Here is a 24,248-nt window from a genome sequence, read left to right as displayed (position 1 = left end):
AAAAATAAATAGGATTATCATCTTCCCCAATTCTAGATATTCTTTTTTTCTTTCAATAATGCATCTGAGATTTTATTTTTGTTGTTGCCACATCTCACTATGGACTCACATTTGGCCCTCCGCAGATGTCCTTAAGTGCTACTCCTAAGCCACAAACCCCTCAACATCATCGTGTGCTTACTTATGCAACTAGCTTTATGGTCAAAATAGGATCTACATTCGTCCAGTCAAACTTCATCTTATAACTAGTCCATCATCTTAGTCTGACAAAAATATAACTGAGTTCAAATTTGGACATGTACATGCCCATCTTAGATCTGTTGTTTTTTGTGCTTTTCCCTCTCTTATGTTTAGGGTAAAAGACTGATCAGGTGATCTACCTGTGGGGCCACACATACTACACCCCACACATCCCCTCCCACACATCCATCTCAAGTGAAAAAGAATATTTCAAATACAAAGCCAAAGCCACAATCAAAAATAGGAAAAGGAGAGGAAACTGTATTACCTAGTTCCCAAGGACTTCAATGCCTTTCTTAAAACCCCAGAGTTCCAAAAAAACTTCCCTGTTCTTTGTCAATAGTTATCTTTCACCCCTGTTATATCAGCAGCAATTGCATGGAGATGGATGAATGACAGAAGCTGAGCAGAAAGGATAGGTGGGTTTCAAACAGCCAGAGGTCTGGGGAGAGGATAGGGAGCAATCCCAAGTAAGGATTCAATAAGTAAATACAAGATGTTATTTAAAAAAAAGGAGGGGAATATATGAAGAGATGCTGTTAGCTTATCGATGCAAAATTGGAGTATGTGAAGAATAAAAGGTTGAAGAGGTAAATATTTCATTCAAAGGATCTAAAATGAAATGTTAAAATGTTTGAACTTTCTGTTACAGTTGTTTGTTATTAAAAGTTACTGCATAAGGCCAGGCACAGTGGCTCATGCCTGTAATCCCAGTACTCTAGGAAGCCAAGGTGGGTGGATATTTTGAGCCCAGGGGTTCAAGACCAGCCTGCGGGCACAACATAGTAAGACCTTGTCTCTACCAAAAAACACACACACACATACACATTAGCTGAGTGTGGTGGCAAGTGCCTGTAGTAGTTCCAGCTATTCGGGAGGCTGAGAAGTAGGAGATCACTTGAGCCTGGGAGGCTGAGACTCCAATGAGCCATAATTGCACCACTGTACTCCAGTCTGGGCAACAGAGCAAGACCCTAGCTCAAAAAAAAAAAGTTATTGCATATAGCAGTGATTTAATCAGAATCATGGTCTGAGAAGATTAATCTGGCAGCAGTATATAAAACTTAATTAGAAGGAAAGAAACACTAGGGGAGAAGAGACCACTCAGGAACATGAAGGCCAGTATGGAAAAAAAAAACTGTACTGATGTACTTTAGACACAAAAATGAAAGATAAAAAATTATCCAACTTCTCCAAGTTGACTAAGATGAACCATTACTTCATATACTACAAAATTTAAAATGCTGCCAAATAAACTATGTCATGCTGTCATCCCAGTTTCATGGATGTTAAAATGTGGGGGAAAAAAAAGTGCATCTTTCAACCAATGAAATATAGCCAATAGCTTGTGGTTTAACACAATTATCAAGATAAAGAAACTTGATTGTACAGTTACAATGCACAACAAAGGGTACAATGTACAGCAGTTTCTCTCCTTACCAGTTGCATGAATTCTCTCCTTACTAACTCTCCAAATGTGTCACAGGAACTCAATGAACCTAAGTAAAAGGAACCAAGCAGCACCACTCCCTTCACACTCTCGAAGGAAAAAAAAAAACACAACTCAACTGGAAAGAGGCAATAGAATCTGTTTTACACACTGTGATTTTTTAACTAGGGTTTCACATCAGAATCAGGGAGCTTTTTTTATTTTGAGACAGTCTCGCTCTGTCTCCCAGGCTGGAGTGCAGAGGCACGATCTCAGTTCACTGCAAGCTCCACCACCCGGGTTCACGCCTTCTCCTGCCTCAGCCTCCCGAGTAGCTGGGACCACAGGCGCCCGCCACCACAGCCGGCTAATTTTTTTGTATTTTTAGTAGAGACAGGGCTTCACCATGTTAGCCAGGATGGTCTCAATCTCCTGACCTCGCGATCTGCCTGCCTCGGCCTCCCAAAAGTGCTGGGATTACAGGTATGAGCCACCGTGCCTGGCCAGGAAGCTTCTTCCTCTCTCCAAAACAAAACAAAACAAACTCCACAGATTTGGACCCCACATTTTATCTACGAAGAAAGAATATCTTAGTTGGAAATCACAGCATATATGTTGAAAAAAATTCCCCTAAATTATTCTGATGCAGTCATGATTAGGAATCACTGAATTAAGATAGTTACACTTAGAATATTAAAACATGGAAATACATTGCAAGCATATCTCCAAATCCAAGAGCTATAAATGTCTGACAGATCTGACAACATACAAAACTAAGACTTCTGTAAGGAAAAACGCCACCATAAATAAGAAATGATCAATTGTGAGAAATATTTGCAAATTAAGAGTTAGGGTTTATAATACATAAAGATCTCCAACCAATTAAAAGACACAAACAACCCAAAGAAAAATAAGCAATAGATAATTCATAGAAGTACAAGTGGCTAACATAAGGAAAATGTTCAGTCTCACTGAAGAAGTGCAAGTTATGACAATGAGCTATTTTTCACTTACCAAACAGGCCAAAAAAACAAAAATATGTTAAAGATGAATACAACCAGTGTTAGTAAGGCCAACTGAAACACATGGACATTACTTATATAAGCAAAAACCTTAAACTTCATCAACAGTTAAGTAGATTATGGTAGAGTCATACAAAAAAAGGCCATGCAGCTGCTAAAATGAAGACGGCAAATCTACAGGTATGCACAGCCACAATACCCTGGGCCAAGTTCTGAAAAACCTTCATTTTAAAACAAAATGTACACTATAGTTTCATTTCTGAAAAAAACAGCCACAAAACCCAACTGGCTATGTTTATATCTGCACAGAAAAAGTTATAAAAGGAAATAAATTCCTAATAATGGTGACAAGTAAGAGTAGAATGAGGGGGTGGGTGATGCGGAGACTTAACTCTTACTTTCTATACCTCTGTATTATCTTAAATTTTATAATGGGCACTTAAAAAAACCAATAAACAAAATTATCTATGTTACACAGCATCACTTTCCAAACACAAATAGTTAACATGATACCTTCATCTACAAAAGCACCATTCTTTCCCCTTTGTTTACTGAGTGACTTTCTTAAAAGGTCCCAGAGACTTTTTTTTTTTTTTTTTTTTTTTTTTAAGAGACGAGGTCTCTAAGGCACCATAGTGTTTGCAGAAAAAAAAAAAAAGGATGGGTTCTCACTCTGTCACCCAGGCTGGATTGTGTAAATGGTACAATCATAGCTCACTGCAGCCTTGAACTTCTGGGCTCAAGGGATCCTCCCACCTCAGCCTACTGAGTAACCAGGACTAGAGGCAAGTGCCACCAGGTCCAGCTAATTTTTAGATTTTTTTTTTTTTTTTTTTTTTTTTTGTAGAGACAGGGTCTCAACATCTTGTCCAGGCTGGTCTCAAACTCCTGGGCTCAAATGATTATCCTACCTCGGCCTCCCAAAGTGTTGGGATTATAGGCATGAGCCACCACACTAAGCGCCAGAGACTAACTTTAACTAGAGTCACCAAGCCAGGAAAGAACACATTACAAAACTGGAATCTTTCAATAAGTCTCTTCCCTTCTAGGGTGACACTCGACAAATGAATTCAGGTTTCTCGGTAACAACAAACTGGAGAACCAACATAAGAACTGAACCAATGCCTGAAGATGGGGGGTGAACTGGCCCAGGTAGGAAACAGAGCAGGTCAAAATTCCCATGCTGATCAGTACTGATACTGTGCCTGTGAACAGCCACTCTACTTCAGCCTGGGCAACATTGTGAGACCCTATCTCTAAAAAAGGAACTGAACCAAAAGGACAAGTCAATAGCAAATTTTTTTTCTGAGAACAGGCAACATCTGGAATGGGTGAGAGCCAGGGTGGGCAAACTTTCTGTAAAGGGCCAGGTAGTAAATATTTTAGGCTATGCAGGCTGTACAGTCTCTACTGAAACTACTCTACTCTTGCCCTTATAGCACAAAAGCAGACATAGGTAACACATAAATGAATAGGCATGGCTGTATTCCAATCAAAATTTATTTATGACACTGAAATTTGAATTTCATGTAATTTTCACATATCACAATTATTTTCAAGACAGCATTTCATTCTGTTGCCCAGACTGGAGTGCAGTGGTACAATCATGGCTACTGCAGCCTCAAACTCCTGGGCTCAAGTAATCCTCCCACCTCAACCTCCCAAGTAGCTGGGACCATAAGTATGCACCACCACACCTGGCTAAAATAGTATTCTTTTACTTTCGACCATTTAAAAATAAAATTCTTTACTCCTGGGGCATACAAAAGCAGGTGGCAGGCCACAGGCAGTTTGCATCAGAGGATAATTTTACAAATCTCAAAAAGAAAGTAAAAATAAGTAAGCAAGGAGTCTGATAAAATAGTGTCTAGATTCTTCACATACAAAAATTCTTTCAAGAGCTTTAGAAAAAAATACAGTTAATAAGGCCAGGTACGGTGGCTCACACCTGTAATTCCAGCACTTTGGGAGGCCGAGGTGGGCGGATCACCTGAGGTCAGGAGTTTGAGACCAGCCTGACCTAACATGGAGAAACCCCATCTCCACTAAAAATACAAAATTAGCCAGGCGTGGTGGTGCATGCCTGTAATCCCAGCTACTCGGGAGGCTGAGGCAGGAGAATCACTTGAACCCAGAGGCAGACGTTGCGGTGAGTTGAGATCGCATCATTGCACTCCAGCCTGGGCAACAAAGAGCAAAACTCCGTCTCAAAAAAACAAAACAAAAAACAAACAAAACAGTGAATCACAACACCAATTGCCGCTATTATAGAGGAGTGTTTTCTGAAATAGCCGAGATAATTTACAATATTAAAAGACTGCCAGTCACTGGAGAAACACAAAGCAAAACTACAATTAAGATAGCACTACTGGCTGGGCGTGGTGGCTCACGCCTGTAATCCCAGCACTTTGGGAGGCCCAGGCGGGCAGATCACGAGGTCAGGAGTTCGAGACCAGCCTGGCCAACATGGTGAAACCCCGTCTCTACTAAAAATACAAAAATTAGCTAGGCGTGGTGGCAGGCACCTGTAATCCCAGCTACTCAGGAGGCTGAGGCAGGAGAATCATTTGAACCCCGGAGGCAGAGGTTTCAGTGAGCTGAGATTGCGCCATTGCACTCCAACCTGGGTGATAGGGCAAGACTCCATCTCAAAAAAAAGCACTACTGGGCACAGTGCAGTGGCTCATGCCTGTAGTCCCAGCACTTTGGGAGGCTGAGGTGGGCATATCACTTGAGCCCAGGAGTTCAAAACCAGCCTGGACAACATGGCAAATCCCTGTCTCTACAAAAAATACAAAAAATTAGCCAGGCATGGTGGTACACGCCTGTAATCCCAGCTACTCGGAAAGTTTAAGTGGGAGGATTACTTGAGCCCAGGAGGCGGAGACTGCAGTAAGCCGAGATCATTCCACTGCATTCCAGCCTGGGTGACAGAGTGAGACCCTGTCTCAAAAAAAAAAAAAAAAAAAAAAAAGACAGCACTGGCTGGGCACAAGTGGTTCATACCTGTAATCCCAGCACTTTGAGAAGCCAAGGCAAGAAGACTGCTTGAGCCCAGAAGTTCGAGACCAGCCTAGGCAACATAGTCAGATGCTGTCTCCACAAAAAAATTAGCCTGGCATGGTGGTGTGCACCTGTATGTAGTCCCAGCTACTCAGTGCAATGAGGCCGAAGGATCACTTGAGCCACAGAGGTCAAGGTTGCAATGAGCTATAATCGCACCACTGACCAGCCTGAGCAACAGAGCAAGACCCTGTCTCAAAGAAAAAAAAAAAAAAGGCACTACACTCCCACTAGCATGGTTATAACTCACATGCCAAGTGTTGACAAAGATGTGGAAAATGGCCAGGTGGGGTGGCTCACATCTGCAATCCCAGCACTTTGGGAGGCCAAGGCGGGCAGATCACAAGGTTAGGAGTTTGAGACAAGCCTGGCCAATATGGTGAAACCCTGTCTCTACTAAAAATACAAAAACTAGCCAGGCTTGGTGGTGGGCGCCTGTAGTCCCAGCTACTTGGGAGGCTGAGGCAGGAGAATCGCTTGAACCCAGGAGGCAGGGGTTACAGTCAGCTGAGATTGCGCCATTGCACTCCAGCCTGGGTGACAGAGCTAGACTCCGTCTCAAACGAAAACAAAACAAAACAACAACAACAACAACAAAAGATGTGGAAAAACCACAACCCTCAGACATTGCTGGTTGTAAAATGGTACATACAGCCACGTTGGAGAACAGTTTGGCAGCTTCTTAAAAAGTAAAATATATATATTCTTACTATATGACCCAGAAACTTCACTCTTAAGTATCTCCACAAGAGAAATGAAAACACGTCCACACAAAGACTTCATGCAAGTGCCCACAGGGAATTATTATTATTATTTTGGGACAGAGTCTCACTGTGTCGCCCAGGCTGGAGCGCAGTGACGTGATCTCAGCTCATTGCCACCTCCGTCTCCCAGGTTCAAGCGATTCTCCTGCCTCAGCCTCCCAAGTAGCTGGGATTACAGGCACTTGCCACCATGCCCGGCTAATTTTGTATTTTTAGTAGAGATGGGGTTTCACCATGTTGGCCAGGCTGGTCAGGAACTCCTGACCTCAGGTGATCCACCCGCCTTGGCCTCCCAAAGTGCTGGGATTACAGGCATGAGCTCCCACGCCCAGCCTTGGAGCATTATTAATAACAGCCTAAACCTGGACGCAATACAAATACCCATCAACTAGCAAATGGGTAACAGAATGTGGTATATCCATGCAATCAAATACAATTAATCAGTATAAAGGAACAAACAACTTATACATGCTACAACATGGCTGAGCCTCAAAAACATTTTGCTAAGTGAAAGTAGCCAAACAAAAAAGACTACCTATGATTCCTTTTATAGGAAATTTCTAGAAAAGTCAAATCTATAGAGACAGAAAGCAGAACAGTGTTTGCCAGAGGCTGGAGACAAAAGCAGGGATTGACCCAGAAGAAAGGGAACTTCTAGGGACAAAGCAGTGTTCTAAAACCGGATTGAGGTGGCAATTCCCAACTCTATAAATTTAATTTACAAATCATTGGATTGTATGCTTACATGGGTGGGTTTTATGGTATGTAAATTATACCTCAATAAAACTGGTTTAGGAGGAGGAAGGAGGCCAGGCACAGTGGCTCCCACCTATAATCCCAGCTACTCAGGAGACTGAGGTGGGAGGACTGTTTGTGGCCAGGAGTTCAAGACCATCCTGGGCAACACAGCAAGACCCCCCCATCTCTATAAGAAATTTTTAAAAAAACTTAGCCAAGTATGTTGGCTTGCACCTGTAATCCCAGATACTGGGGAGGCTGACACGGGAGGATCCTCTGAGCCCAGAAATTTGAGGCTAAAGTGAGCTGGATCACATCAGACCCCAGGTAGCCCCATGGACCTACCAGATTGCTCACAGCTCTCTGCATTCTTGCAGGCACTTCCATGATTCTGTGCCTTAATTAAGTACCTCCTCCTAGAAACTTCTTCATCTACATCCTGCCCCACTTCTCATCCCACCTCACTCCCAAGGAGATTGCATATTTTCAATCTTCCCTGAGCTTTGCACTCAGCACATGTATCTTCTTCTTCTCCTTTATTCCCACCTCCTAATTCCATGACAAATTCCTTGAGGAAAGGACCAGGTTATTAATCTATTTTATATTATATCCTACATATAGCAGGCACTAAATAAATATTTGTAATACCAAGCTACAAAATCTACAGGGAATAGGCACCATCTACACAAGATCCTTTTAAGCTGAGATGGAGTCCTCGCTCTGTTGCCCAGGCTGGAGTGCAATGGCGCGATCTCGACTCACTGCAGCCTCCGCCTCCCAGGTTCAAGCAATTCTCCTGCCTAAGCCTCCTGAGTAGCTAGGATTACAGGTGCCCGCCACCAAGCCCAGCTAAGTTTTGTATATTTAGTAGAGATGGGGTTTCGCCATGTTGGCCAGGCTGGCCTCAAACTCCTGACCTCAGGTGATCCGCCCACCTCTGCCTCCCAAAGTGCTGGGATTACAGGCATGAGCCACACGCCGGGCCAACAAGATGCTTTTTTACATTAGCATGAACAGTGGCAAAAATCTAAACTTTTAAAATTCATACTAACCTACCTTTCACTCCTCCTCCATCCATCAAACCATTATCTAAATCCCTTCCAATTTCAGAAAACAGTTCTAGTTTATTTATTCCAGATTTTTCCAGTTTAATCATACAAGTACAGAAATCACTTTCAGTGCTGAGCACAAGCAAATTTGACAACTGAATATAAAATCTGCAAGTGGAAAAGACAGTGGGACTTAACCAGACACAAGGAAATACGGCTCCTTATTACTTCAACTAAAGCCAAATTTCAACCAGCATAAAATTCCAAGAGAAAGAAAGGCTTTCTGGTAAAAATCTTGGTTAAGATGAAGACTCAGCTGTGACAAAGACCCTTTTTTTTCCCCCTTAAGAACTGTTTAGTCCTGACCATTTTTACCTGAAACAGAAAACACAGAGACCTTGAAGCTTAAAAAAGTCTAGCAAGTCTACAACTTCAAGTGGTTGGCATTTAGCTTGTGCTACTTCTTAAATAAGTGACTTAGGAAAATTATCTGCTTTTATTTTCAGAGATGGTAGGACAAAGCAATTTATTTTTAAAATCACAATTTGCGTCAGATGGAGTTTAACCCTCCTACAAATGATTTACAGAGATAGACAAAGGCCAAACACTGATAAGAATAAAGACGCTGACTCGAGACTTTAGAAAAACAAGCATGAAAACAGTAAAGCAGACACTACAGGGAATTAAAAGCCATCTACTGGCAATCTTCAATGAAGAAATCACTGAGATTTTAGTGAGTTCAATTTTGAGTAGAACAGCAAGCATTAACTATTGAGATAGTCTGAGCTGATTACTCCCCCGGAAGGAGGCACACAACGACAGCCGGGGAAAAACTGATTTCCTACTTCTCGTCTTTGACTCAGACTTTCAAATAATCCCCCGTCTATATCAAACGGCTGTGATTTTAGGAAATATAAGCCAGCCCAATTTAAGAGGTTCACCCTCAAGAGGAAAAAGAAAGAATACTGAGATCATTTTAAACTGTTCATTGTTAACTGCTGATCCTTGAAACAAGTCAAGACAGAGCAGGGAAGAAGCATTATTTATAGAAAGCTGTGTGTCAGGTGCGTCATATATGTCTTGGTCAGTTTGTGCTGCTATAGCAGAATACCACAGAATGGGTAATCTGTAAAGAGAAATTTATTTCTCACAGTTCTGGAGGCTGGGAAGTCTAAGATCAAGGCGCAGGCAGGCTGAGTGTCTGGTGAGGGGGATGGTCTCTGCCTCCAAGATGGCGCCTTGCATCCTCTGGAGGGGAGGAACGCTGTGCCTTCACACCGCAGAGGACAGAAGAGCAAGAGGGCCAAGTGCTGAGTGAAGCCTCTTTTACGAGGGCTTCAATCACTTTCATGAGGGAGGAGCCCTCATGGCCTTAACTCTCTCTTAAAGGCAATCCCCCTCGCTTAACACTATCACGTTAGCCATTAAATTTCAACATGTTAATTTTGGAGGGGATCCACTCAAATCATAGCAACATATAGTATTTCATTTAATCCTAACAAGAATCCTAGGAGGTGTTTTAAAGATGAGAAGACCAAGGAATAGAAAGACAAAGTAAAACTTACCAAGGCCCAAAGCTACCAAGTAGCAGAGCCCAAGTTTGTGTTTTCTCTGCTGTATCACAGCACCGCCTAGGCTGAGCAGGTGATCCAGGTAACTAGCTCTGCCAACTGATTAAATACAGGACACCTGACACCAAGACTAGGCTCCCAGTTTGCTCATTAAGGATATCTAGCCAGGCGCAGTGGCTCATGCGTGTGATCTCAGCTCTTTAGGAGGCCGAAGCGGGTGAATCACTTAAGATCAGGATTTTAAGATCAGCCTGGCCAACATAGTGAAACCCTGTCTCCACTAAAAATACAAAAATTAGCTAGACATGGTGGCACACATCTGTAGTCCCAGCTACTCAGGAGCCTGAGACAGGAGAATCACTTGAACCTGGGAGGTAGAGGCTGCAGTGAGCCGAGATGGTGCCACTGCACTCCAGCCTGGGTGACCCAGCAAGACTCCATCTCAAAGAAAAAAAAAAAAAAAAAGAATATCTAATTAGCCCAATTAACTATTTCTACAAGTAATTTTTAATATTACTTTATGTTATGCATAAAATTACATTTCATTAAAGTTGGTAGACTGCAGACTCTGAGTGTAGACTTAATATTTGTAGACTATTTTTTGAAAACCATTAAGGCACTCTGAAGTCCATTACTTGCCTAAAGGACTGATATACAAACATTTGCCTCTTAATTTCTCATAAAGCAAAATAAAGCATGAAAGCAAGGGGCCATTTGTTTCTCTTTTTTTCAGCCCATCAGAACAATGCCCATCTGTTTAATTTCTAAAAGAAAACTCAGAAAACACGATTCCTTAACGAGAAATAACTGCTCCTCTGAATTTCCACATACATTGTGCCTGTCCCTTTGGGCACTTATCACCTCAAGTTTGTATTAAAAACTATTTCTGTGCATGCTTTATCTTCTCTACCAGACTTTATGCAACTTCAATATGCCCCACAGCATCTAGCAGAGCAGATGCTGAATACACGATTAAATGAAGAAAATTATTTCCTTTTTACCCTCACTTCTGCCATATAGATGCTCAGAATCAATGTGTTTAATAAAAAAATAAAAATAAAAACTTTTTACAATAATAATGAGATTCTCCAGGAACAATCAGCCTTGAATCAAAGTTGATTTCTGTCATCAGGTTCTAATTAAGAACGGCAGATAAAGCAGATGGAGAACAGCTTTAATCTTCATGCTAAGTTGATACTACTCTGGTGAAAACACAGAAAAATTGTTTGGACAAGCCAACTGAACAAACATGATATTGGGTGTCTGGAGGAAAGTCATTCTTAAAGAGTCTTCTTTCCACTAGATGGCTATCTGAACTTTCACTGAGAGAGTCAGTCAAAGGGCAAGGCATCACTTAATGTGACTGTGCGTTCCAGCTAGGCCAAGGAAAGGGGGTGGTGGTGAAGGGGAAGAAGTCAAGGACAGGAAAGTTTGTCTTTTTTCCATTTTTAACAGGTTTCTCTTTTTGGAACTACTTACTTAGTCCTCTTCTCATTTTACTTACTCATATCACTTACTAAGTACTGCAGAAGTGTTTTCCTAGAATTGATGAAATTGTGCCAAAGTTCTCATCAAAGAAGTTTAGAGTTCGCTTAAACTGATTGGCCATATGATTTCAGATGCAAGCTCTCAGGACTTAATTTTGCCCATCTAAATGTGAAAATGTACCTGCATATAATGTGTCATTTTAAAAAATGAATGGCTCCTAGTAATAGTTTTTCCATTAAGTACAATATGTTATGATCCATACAATAAAACTCCAGCCATTTGAAGTGAACTACTACAGCCATTTGTTTAAAATCACTACTTTACACTAATGTTTATCCACTTCTTTCTGATTATAGGATAAATGCTCAGGGAAGAAATTTTGGAAAAATCTGAAAGCACATTTTGTTTCTCCTTAATCTTTTAAAAATTATTCTATGCAAAGATATTGATGGTAAAATAGTTATACTACTATACACACACACACACACACACAGAGTATATCATATTGTGAGAATTCTCCCAAGTTGTTAATTATGCTTTGAAAGCATTATTTAATAGCTATGTAATATTTCATTATTTGGATATGTTGAAATTGACTTAACTATTCTCCTTTTGTTGAACATTTGAATTGTTTCTGCTATTTTTCTAGTATGAATAATACTTTGATAAATGTCTCTGTGTCTGAGTTAGACCATGCCCTCAGGAAAGTTGACTACTAGAAGTATAATCACAAGAATCCCAAACAAAAGCATTTACCAAAAAGGGTGTGTCAATTTCCACTCACAGTGACAGCACCCACCTCCTCATACCCAGGTCAATGCTGAATGTTTCTTTAATCGTTTTTTTAATTTAATTTTATTTTACGTTTCCAGGATATATGTGCAGGATGTGCAGGTTTGTTACACAGGTAAACTTGTGTCACGGTGGTTTGCTGCACAAATCAACCCATCACCTTAGATATTAAGCCCTGCATGCATTAGCTATGTATCCTGATGCTCTCCCTACCCCCCGCCGCTCCCCGGGACAGGCCCCAGTGTGTGTTGTTCCCCACCCTGTGTCCATGTGTCCTCATTTCAACACTGAATTTTACTATTAAAATTTTTTTTTTGCTAATTAGTTACACAAAAGCTGGTATCTTGCTGTTTTAATTTGCACTTCTCTTATTACCAAGGTAGAATTTTTCTTCATTTTAAAAAAATTAAGTGCCTTATTTCAAGTCATAAGTTTGTTTTGTTTGTTTTTTATGAGTATCGTTAGACAAGCTTTCTTATTTTTTTAAATATTTAATTTAATGTTTTTAGAGATGGGAGTATCGCTTTGTTGCCCAGGCTGGTCTCAAACTTCTGGGCTCATGTGATCCTCCTGCCTCAGCCTCTCAAACTGCTGGGATTACAGGTGTGAGCCACCACACCCGGCCTCCTTTTTTAAAACTTTGTAAAATTTTCAGCTGGTTCTAAGTGACCTTATCCTACACCATGACAAAATCCATTTGGCTATTCTCAGATTAACTACTGCAAAGAAAGAGTAATATTTTCAAAACAAGAGTTTCATATAATTTAACCTAATTTTGAAATTTTATAATTAAAATGCTAAGCTAGTCACACTGTATTAAATCTAGTAGCCAAAAACAATGTAAAATTCCCCATTTCACAGGAAAAGCGTTTCATTAATTTCTTCCTTTGTAAAAATGTAAATATTTATTTCTATAAGACATGTGCTTCAAGTGAATTACTAGAGAAATAGCCTGAGCATTGCCAAAAATAGAGTAAATTTTTGAGCATAAGTAAATCCTCTTTCTTTTCAGATTCTCAGCTTCATCTCATAAATGAGAGCTATCTCTTGGCTCATGATGAAGGCTTAAGTATCAGTTAAGACAGCAGAATCAAATTACTCAATGATACATTACCAGAGCATGGTGTTATCTGGTTTAGGTTACATTATTTGATGGAGAATGACAACGCAGAGGTAAGGTCCATCTGATGGGATGTTTCTGTGCAGCCTTATTTAAAATTCTGTTGAACCAGGCATGGTGGCTCACACCTGTAATCCCAGCACTTTGGGAGGCCAAGGCGGCTGGATCACTTGAGGTCAGGAGTTCAAGACCAGCCTGGCCAACACGGTGAAACCCCGTATCTACTAAAGATACAAAAATTAGCTAGGTGTGGTAGTGCATGCCTATAATCCCAGCTACTCGGGAGGCTGAGGCAAGAGAAACCGGAGGTTGGAGTGAGCCAAGATCTCACCATCGCACTCCAGCCTGGGCAACAAGAGTGAAACTCTGTCTCAAAAAAAAAAAAAGAGAATCACTTGAACTCAGGAGGCGGAGGTTGTAGTAAGCCAAGATCATGCCACTGCACTCCACCTGGGCGACGGAGCAGGACTCCATCTCAAAAAAAAAAAAAAAAAAAAAAAAAGCCAGGTGTGGTGGCACATGCCTCTCAGCTACTCAGGAGGCTGAGGCGGGAGGATAGCTTGAGCCTGGGAGGTCAAGGCCACAGTGAGCCATGATCACACGCCACTGCACTCCAGCATAGGCAACAAAGTGAGGTCTTGTCTCAAAAAACAAAGTAAAATAATAAAATAAAATTCTGTTGAATTTAAGACAACAAAAATTATAACTCGGTGTAATCTCAATTATGTTAAAAATAAATTTTAATAAGATAAATAAATATGCACTGGAGGAAAAAAGATATGTCAAAATGTCAACAGTAGTTTTATCTCTTTGTGGTGCAAACACAGATGAAGAAAAACAGATGGCATTACTTTTAATAGTTAAAAATTTGTTATTTTATTGCAATAACATTAATGACAACAAAAGATTTCACAATACTGTCCTTTCAAACACCTTTCAGTCATGATCTGCACAGTAGGTACCAGTGCACAACAGTATGCACATTAGAACTGAAAAAGTGGTAATGAAATTCTCAGTATTCAAAGCATCCACCAAGTTTTAAACAAAGTGCAAATAGAAAATCAGTGTTTTTCAAAAACTACTTTTCCTGGGCACGTAGCATGCGTCAGGCACTGTGCTGAGCTCTTCACATGGATTATTTCATTTAGCCCTTTCATGACCCTAAGAGAGATTATTATTATTCTTGTTTTATTTATTTTTTTTTTTTTAATTTTTTTGAGACAGTCTTGCTCTGTCGCCCAGGTTGGAGTGGGGTGGTGTGATCTCGGCTCACTGCAAGCTCCACCTCCCAGGTTCACACCATTCTCCTGCCTCAGTCTCCTGAGTAGCTGGGACTACAGGTGCCTGCCACCACGCCCGGCTAATTTTTTGTATTTTTAGTAGAGACGGGGTTTCACCGTGTTAGCCAGGACGGTTTCAATCTCCCGACCTCGTAATCCGCCCGCCTCGGCCTCCCAAAGTGCTGGGATTACAGGTGTGAGCCACCGCACCCAGCCACTATTCTCGTTTTAAAGATGAGGAAGCTGGTCAGTTGCAGTGGCTCATGCCTGTAATCCTAGCACACTGGGAAGCCACTGCCGGAGGATTCCTTGAGCCCAGAAGTTCAAGGTTGCAGTCAGCCATGTTCACATCACTGCACCCCAGCCTGGGTGACATAGCAAGACCCTGTCTCTAAAGCAAACAAACAAACAAACAAACAAAAAGATGAGGAAGCTGAGGCTTACAGATAAGCTAAAGTGACTTTCCCGGTGTTATGCAGCTATTAAGCAAAGGAGCCAGAATTCAAAGCCAGATGTCTGATATCAAGGCTCACACTTTTACTGAGAATGGCACATTTGCATTGTCTTCAATAACAACCAGACTGAGAGTGTTAACTACAGCAAATATTCCAGATATAGACCAGATACAGACTGCAGCTTCCTGGGTTACAAGCACAACACCATTTACTCTTCTACAAAAAGCTTGAGAATCCCTCCTGAATAGAAGTATTTGGTTCACTTTTCATGTGTAGTTATATGGGTAAATGTGGCATATAATAAATAAAATGAGCCAGGCACAGTGGCTGAGGCCTGTAATCAGCACTTTGGGAGGCTAAGGCGGGTGATCACTTGAGCCCAGGAGTTCGAGACCAGCCTAGGCAACATGGTAAAACCTCATCTCTACAAAAAATACAAAAATTAGCCAGGCGTGGTGGTCCCAGCTAGTTGTAAGGCTGAGGCAGAAGGACCACTTGAGTCCAGGAGGTTGAAGCTGCAGTGAGCCATGACTGTGCCACTTAACTCCAGCCTGGGTGACACAGCAAGACCCTGTCTCAAAAAATAATAATAATAAATAAAATAAAATGATCTCACTTGAAACTGCCAAAACCTGGAATAACTACCCTGCCTCACAATCTGAAAGCACCCACTAACTTCTGGCCATCATCTAAAAGAGGGTTTTTTAAAGCACCAAACTGAAATAGCTATCACAAACCAAAGCACAAAGTCCTAGTTGATTAAAAACAAATACAAGGCCAGGCACACTGGCTCACGCCTATAATCCCAGCACTTTGGGAGGCCAAGGCATGTGGATCACCTGAGATCAGGAGTTTGAGATCAGCCTGGCAATATAGTGAAACCCCGTCTCTATTAAAAATACAAAATTTAGCTGGGCGTGGTGGCACGCACCTGTAATCCCAGCTACTCGGGAGGCTGAGGCAGGAGAATTGCCTGAACCTGGGAGGCGGAGGTTGCAGTGAGCCAAGATCATGCCACTGCACTCCAGCCTGGGTGACAGATGAGACTCCATCTCAAAAAAAAAAAAAAAAAAAAAAAACGAATACAAGTTGCTTGAATTCAGAACAAGTCAATTCAGACTCAACAGTTTATACTGGAAAAGAGAATGCTTTTAAAAGATGAAGACATACCAAAAACCATCCAACTTCAAATCATATTCACTTGACTTCATGCTTTCTGCACAATATTGCTTTTTGAAACTAAGGGTAGAGAGGAATCCCAAATTATTCAACACAGTTAGAAAAAACAGGCCGGGCGCAGTGGCTCAGGCCGGGACCAGTGGCTCACACCTGTAATCCCAGCACTTTGGGAGGCCAAGGCGGGCGGATCACCTGAGGTGGGGAGTTTGAGATCAGCCTGACCAACATGGAGAAACCCCGTCTCTACTAAAAATACAAAATTAGCCGGGTGTGGTGGCACATGCCTGTAATCCCAGCTACTCAGGATGCTGAGGCAGGAAAATCGCTTGAACCCAGGAGGCGGAGGTTGCAGTGAGCAGAGATCGTGCCACTGCACTCCAGCCTGGGCAACGAAAGCGAAACTCCATCTCAAAAAAAAAAAAAGAAAAAAGAAAAAGTAGAGCTTTTGAAATATCCCACAACTCAGCACTTCCAACTCTCCCACAGCAACTGCCCTTTAGTACAATATTCTATATTGTGATCCTTTTAGGGATTTATTCCAGAGAAGCAAACAAGTAATGCCCAGGTAAGCGGTCTACCAGCCTAACATAGCTCAAAATGGCAGATTATATTAGATGGCGTTAAACTGCATCAAAATTAAACAGAGGAATCAGTCAATGTCTTAAAAAGATGGTTTTCTCCTATTAGGGCTTAATTCCAAGGACAAAAGTCAGGACCTTGGACGTGGAAGGAATCCTGACAATGAAGGCTATGAAAGGTGCTATCTTTGGTGAAAAGCCAGACAACTATAAAAACAATTGTTTGATTCCCTAACATTAAAAACAGTGACTTAGCTTAATAGATTCTTAATAAATGTTAATGAAAGTATAATTACCTAGTGCATAGATTCAAATCACTTATCCTAGCACTCAAAAACTTTCCCTTCTAAACCAATTTACGTTTCCAGCCCCATCTCCCATTGTTCTCTCATCTTCACCTTTGCTTTCCCATCCCTCAAGGAGAAATGGCCTCTCCTAGTCCTATCTCCACCAGCTGAAATCTTACCATCTTTTTTATTTATTACTATTATTTTTGAGACAGAGTCGCTCTGTCGCCCAGGCTGGAGTGCAGTGGCGCAATCTCGGCTCACTGCAACCTCCGCCTCCCAGGTACAAGCAATTCTCCTGCCTCAGCCTCCCAAGTAGCTGGGATTACAGGCACCTGCCACCATGCCTGGCTAATTTTTTTGGTATTTTTAGTAGAGACGGGGTTTCACCATGTTGGCCAGGCTGGTTTTGAACTCCTGACCTCAAGTGATCTACCTGCCTCAGCCTCCCAAAGTACTGGGATTATAGGCATGAGCCACCGTGCCCAGCCAATCTTACCATCTTTTTTTTTTAATTATTATTTTTATTATACTTTAAGTTCTAGGGTACATGTGCACAACGTGCAGGTTTGTTACATAGGTATACATGTGCCATGTTGGTTTGCTACACCCATTAACTCACCGTTTACATTAGGTATTTCTCCTAATGCTATCCCTCCCCCTGCCCCCCACCACACGACAGGCCCCAGTGTGTGTTGTTCCCCGCCCTGTCTCCAAGTGTTCTCATTGTTCAATTCCCACCTATGAGTGAGAACATACAGTGTTTGGTTTTCTGTCCTTGTGATAGTTTGCTCAGAATGATGGTTTCCAGCTTCATCCATGTCCCTGCAAAGGACATGAACTCATCCTTTTTTATGGCTGCATAGTATTCGATGGTGTATATGTGCCACATTTTCTTTATCCAGTCTATCGTTGATGAACATTTGGGTTGGTTCCAAGTCTTTGCTATTGTGAATAGTGTCACAATAAACATACGTGTGCACATGCCTTTATAGTAGCATGATTTATATTCCTTTGGGTATATATCCAGTAATGGGATTGCTGGGTCAAATGGTATTTCTAGTTATAGATCCTTGAGGAATCGCCACACTGTCTTCCACAATAGTTGAACTAGTTTACACTCCCACCAACAGTGTAAAAGCGTTCCTATTTCTCCACATCCTCTCCAGCATCTGTTGTTTCCTGACTTTTTTTTTTTTTTTTTTTTTTTTTTTGAGATGGAGTCTTGCTCTTGTTGCCCAGGCTGGAGTGCAGTGGCGCAATCTTGGCTCACCGCAACCTCCACCTCCTGGGTTCAAGCGATTCTCCTGCCTCAGCCTCCGAGCAGCTGGGACTACAGGTGCGCACCACCACACTCGGCTAATTTTTTTTTTTTTTTAATAGAGTCTAGCTTGCTCGCCCAGGCTGGAGTGCAGTGGCGCGATCTCGGCTCACTGCAGGCTCCACCTCCCGTGTTCACATCATTCTCCTGCCTCAGCCTCCCGAGCAGCTGGGATTACAGGTGCCCGCCACCACACCCGGCTAATTTTTTTGTATTTTTAGTAGAGATGGAGTTTCACCGTGTTAGCCAGGACGGTCTCGATCTCCTGACCTGGTGATCCGCCCACCTCAGCCTCCCAAAGTGCTGGGATTACAGGCGTGAGCCACCACGCCCGGCCTAATTTTTGTATTTTTAATAGAGATGGGGTTTCACCATGTTGGTCAGGCTGGTCTTGAACTCCTGACCTCGTGATCCACCTGCCTCAGCCTCCCAAAGTGCTGGGATTACAGGCATGAGCCACCGCTCCTGGCCTGTTTCCTGACTTTTTAATGATCGCCATTCTAACTGGTATGAGATGGTATCTCACTGTGGTTTTGATTTGCATTTCTCTGATGACCAGTGATGATAAGCATTTTTTCATGTGTCTGTTGGCTGCATAAATGTCTTCTTTTGAGAAGTGTCTGTTCATATCCTTTGCCCACTTTTTGATGGGGTTGTTTGTTTTTTTCTTGTAAATTTGTTTAAGTTCTTTGTAGATTCTGGATATTAGCCCTTTGTCAGATGGGTAGATTGCAAAAATCTTCTCCCATTCTGTAGGTTGCCTGTTCACTCTGATGGTAGTTTCTTTTGCTGTGTAGAAGCTCTTCATTTAATTAGATCCCATTTGTTGATTTTTGCTTTTGTTGCCATTGCTTTTGGTGTTTTAGTCATGAAGTCCTTGCCCATGCCTATGTCCTGAATGGTACTGCGTAGGTTTTCTTCTAGGGTTTTTATGGTTTTAGGTCTAACATTTAAGTCTTTAATTCATCTTGAATTAATTTTTGTATAAGGTGTAAGGGATCCAGTTTCAGCTTTCTACATATGGCTAGCCAGTTTTCCCAGCACAATTTATTACATAGGGAATCCTTTTCCCATTTCTTGTTTTTGTCAGGTTTGTCAAAGATCAGATGGTTGTAGATGTGTGGTGTTATTTCTGAGGCCTCTGTTCTGTTCCATTGGTCTAGACCTCTGTTTTGGCACCAGTACCATGCTGTTTTGGTTACTGTAGCCTTGTAGCATAGTTTGAAGTCAGGTAGTGTGATGCCTCCAGCTTTGTTCTTTTTGCTTAGGACTGTCTTGGCAACGTGGGCCCTTTTTTGGTTCCATATGAACTTTAAAGTAGTTTTTTCAATTCTGTGAAGAAAGTCATTGGTAGCTTGATGGGGATGGCAATGAATCTATAAATTACCTTGGGCAACATCGCCATTTTCACGATATTGATTCTTCCTATTCATGAGCATGGAATGTTCTTCTATTTGTGTCCTCTTTTATTTCATTGAGCAGTGGTTTGTAGTTTTCCTTGAAGAGGTCCCAATCTTACCACCTTTTAAGGTCCTTCTCAAAAGCTGAAGTCCCCACCTCCACCCAGCAAGTGGTTCTTAACAATGTCCTTTTATCTATCCAGAAGAACCAGCTTATCCAAAAATTATTGGCAATGTCCTTCTCCCTGAAAATTCCTGGATTGTAAATTCCTGGACCTGGATTGCATTGCTGTAAATTCCTGGATCACACAGGGGGCCAAGATGTCATCATCTTTGCATTGTCCACAAATGCCTAGCAGCATTGTGCACTGCACACAGTGGTTCAACAAATGCTTCTGAAGAGATGTCATAGGAAACATGAAAGGTGAAACTGTATCAGGTCCCTCATCATCTTACATTTATTAATTGAATTGTGCCTTTAAAAATTTTATTAAATATGACTATTGAAAAATACAGGCCAGGCACAGTGTCTCATGCCTGTATTCCCAGCATTTTGGGAGACCAAAGTGGGAGAATCAGTTGAGTCCAGAAGTTCGAGACAGCCCAAGCCACATAGTGAGACCCCCAAAATACAAAGAATTAGCCAGGCATGGTGCTGTGTGCCTATGGTCCCAGCTACTCAGGAAGCTGAGGCGGGAGGATTGCTTGAGCCCAGGAGGTCGAGGCTAAAGTGAGCTATAATCACACCACTGCACTCCAGCCTCCTGATGACAGAGAGAAACCGTCTCAAAAAAAAAAAGAAAAATACAATGTTACATACAAAATAGCACAGTGGTTTGGTGTCTTTGAGCAGTCCGGGGTTCAATTCTTACTCTGCCACTTACTCACAAAGTAACCTTGAGCAAGTGATTTGGCCTTTCTGAGCTTTGGTTTCCTGACTTATAAATTGGAACTAATAATTTACTCATTGGGCTTCACTGGGCTGTTGTTAGGTAAAATTAAATAGCACAGTACCTGGCATATAGTCAATAATACATAGAGCTACAATTAGGCCAGGCACAGTGGCTCATGCCTGTAATCCCAGCATTTTGGGAGGTCGAGACAGGTGAATTGCCTGAGCTTAGGAGTTAGAGACCAGCCTAGCCAGTATGACAAAACCCAGTACCTACCAAAAATACAAAAAATTAGCCAGACATGGTGGCACGTGCCTGTGGTCGCAGCTACTCAGCAGGCTGAGGTGGGAGGATCGCTTGAGCCCGGAAGGTGGACACCGTAGTGAGCTGAGATCAAGCCAGTGCACTCCAGCCTGGATGACAGAATGAGATCTCATCTTTAAAAATAAATAAATAGGCCGGGCACAGTGGCTCATGCCTGTAATCCTAGCACTTTGGGAGGCCAAGGATCACTTGAGGTCTTCAGGAGTTCAAAACCAGCCTAGCCTACATGGTGAAACCGTGTCTCTACTAAAAATAAAAAAAAATTAGCCAGGTGTAGTGGCGGGCACCTGTAATCCCAGCTACTCAGGAGGCTGAGGCAGGAGAACTGCTTGAACCCAAGAGGCAGAGGTTGCAGCGAGCCGCGGTCGCACCACTGCACTCCAGCCTGGGTGACAGAGTGAGACTCCATCTCAATAAATAAATAAATGAAGCTACAATTATTATCACCTGAAAACTCTTCCATTGTGCTAGATTATAAGTTTTAAGTAACAATCTAAATAAAAACTGAAGCCAGCATTTTTTATTTTTTTAAATTTTATTTCCTATAATTCTTCACTGAGAAATCTCAAGTCATGTCCATAAAGTTTCATAACATAACAGGTGCAATACTGACATTTTAAAGCTTAGTAAAACTGGCTTAAGAGAATGGTTAAGTAGTTCAACAAATGCCAAATTATATTTTCTCCTTTACACTCATCAGTAGGAAATAATTCCAAGTTTCCCTGTAATAAATATACCAACTGACTTCACAATGACATCACCAACATACAGAGTTCTTACCAACCTTATTAGCACACCCTATATGTTTCCAGCCCAGAACCATCAAGGACTTCTATTCAAGTACTGAAGCAGAACTACTTTTTAGTCACAGTTGCATTGATATATTTAAGAGACCTATATAACACATCCTATAGAGCTTCTACCAGATGGGGTGGAATACCAGTTTGCCCCCAACACTCAGGTTCCTCAGGAAAACAAGCTCCAATGTTCCCCAGTGCCCCCAACTAATGAATTTAACAGACTTATGTGAAAGGGTATTCATTTAACTTTTTTTTTTTTTTTGGTAGAGACAGGGTCTCACTATGTCATCATTTAACTTTTGTTTGTTTGTTTGTTTTTGTTTTTGAGACAGAGTCTCACTCTGTCACCCAGGCTGGAGTGCAGTGGTGCAATCTCGGCTCACTGCAAGCTCCGCCTCCCAGGTTCACGCCATTCTCCTGTCTCAGCCTCCCCAGCAGCTGGGACTACAGGCGCCCGCCACCACGCCCAGCCAATTTTTCGTATTTTTAGTAGAGACGGGGTTTCACCATGTTAACCAGGATGGTCTCGATCTCCTGACCTCATGATCCGCCAGTCTCAGCCTCCTAAAGTGCTGGGATTACAGGCGTGAGCCACCACACCCGGCCCCCATCATTTAACATTTTTAAAATATTATTAAAATCAGTTTCTGGCCAGCGTGGTGGCTCACGCCTATAATCCCAGACCTTTGGGAGGCCAAGGCAGGAGGAATGTTTGAGCCCAGGAGTTCAAGACAAGCCTGGACATTATAGCAAAGACTCTGACTCTCCCAAAAAATTTAAAAAATTGGCCGGGGGTGGTGGCTCACGCCTGTAATCCCAGAACTTTGGGAGGCCGAGGCGGGTGGATCACCTGAGGTCGGGAGCTCGAGACCAGCCTGACCAACATGGAGAAACCCTGTCTCTACTAAAAATACAAAATTAGCCGGGTGTGGTGGCGCATGCCTGTAATCCTAGCTTCTCGGGAGGCTGAGGCAGGAGAATAGCTTGAACCTAGGAGGCGGAGGTTGCAGTGAGCCGAGATTGTGCCACTGCACTCCAGCCTGGGCAACAAGAGCGAAATTCCTGTCTCAAAACAAAAAAAAAAATTAGCCAGGCATGGTAGCACATACCTGTAGTGCCAGCTACTCAAGAGGCTGAGGTAGGAGGACTGCTAGAGCCCAGAAGGTCAATATTGCAGTGAGATAGGATCAGACCACTGTACCCCAGCCTGGGCAACAAAGTGAGACCTTGTCTGTAAAAAAAAAAAAAAAAAAAAAAGTTTCTAAAATTTTTAGACAACCATAAAACACACAGCAAAATAAAGGTAGATTCAGTTTGGCAAGTTATCCTTAAAAGCATGCAAGCGTGCTCAAAGCCCACAGAATGACTCAGACTTAAATACTTTCGGCCAGGCATGGTGGCTCATCTCCATAATCCCAGCACTTTGGGAGGCCAAAGGAGGCAGATGACTTGAGATCAAGAATTCGAAACCAGCCTGGCCAACATGGTGAAACCCTGTCTCTACTAAAAATACAAAAATTATCAGGGCATGGTGGCACACGCTTGTAATACCAGATACTCAGGAGGCTGAGGCAGGAGGATCACTTGAACACAGGAGGTAGAGGTTGCAGTAAGCCAAGATTGCGCCCCTACACTCCAGCCTGGGTGACAGAGCGAGACTCCGCCTCAAAAAAAACCCAGCCTGGCCAATATAGTGAAACTCTGTTTCTACTAAAAAAATACAAAAATTAGCCAGGTATGGAGGCGGGTGCCTGTAGTCCCAGCTACTTTTGGGAGGCTGACGCAGGAGAATCGCTTGAATCCAAGAGGCGGAGGTTGCAGTGAGCTGAGATCGCACCACTGCACTCAAGCCTGGGTGACAGAGTGAGACTCCATCTCAAAAAAAAAAAAAAAAAAGAGAAAGAATTCCTATTGCCCCCAGGAGGAACTAATATTACAGAAAGGGAAAAATATATATATGAGTACACATCACTTAAAGATAGAGATATGTCCTAATGTAGCTTCTGTAAAACAAATTGCTGATAAGTGACTTTTATCTTGCAATTCTTGCTTTATTATAAAGCATCCCCTTAAAATTAAAATTACAGCAAATTTTCCCAAATTATTTTCTTTTTCTTTTTTTTGAGACAGGGTCTCACATTGTCCAGGCAGGAGTGTACTGGTTTAATCACAGCTCTATACAACCTTGAATTCCTGGGCTTAAGCGATCCTCCAGCCTCAGTCTCATGAGTAGCTGGGAGTGCAGGTGCGCACCACCACACCCGGCTAATTTTTGTAAAGATGGGGTCTCAGCTTTATTGTCCAGGCTGGTCTAGAACTCTTGGCTCCAAGCAATCCTCCCGCCTCAAGCCTCCCAAAGTGCTAAGATTACAGATGTGAGCCACCTCACCCAGGCCTAAATCACCTTCAAAGAAAAATAATAACTGACAAAATATTAATATCATACTAAATAACT

General features: G+C 42.1%; 1 protein-coding gene across 3 annotated transcripts in view; it reads right to left on the bottom strand.

The window, feature by feature from the left end:
- Window positions 1–24,248, bottom strand: part of CNNM2 (cyclin and CBS domain divalent metal cation transport mediator 2) — a 166,788-nt gene that overhangs the window by 109,922 nt on the left and 32,618 nt on the right. The gene's annotated exons all lie outside the window — the stretch shown is intronic.

This window comes from Pongo pygmaeus, chromosome 8 (assembly GCF_028885625.2).
Source record: "Pongo pygmaeus isolate AG05252 chromosome 8, NHGRI_mPonPyg2-v2.0_pri, whole genome shotgun sequence".
Taxonomy (NCBI): Eukaryota; Metazoa; Chordata; class Mammalia; order Primates; family Hominidae; genus Pongo; species Pongo pygmaeus.
This window is presented reverse-complemented; position numbering and strand designations above follow the sequence as displayed.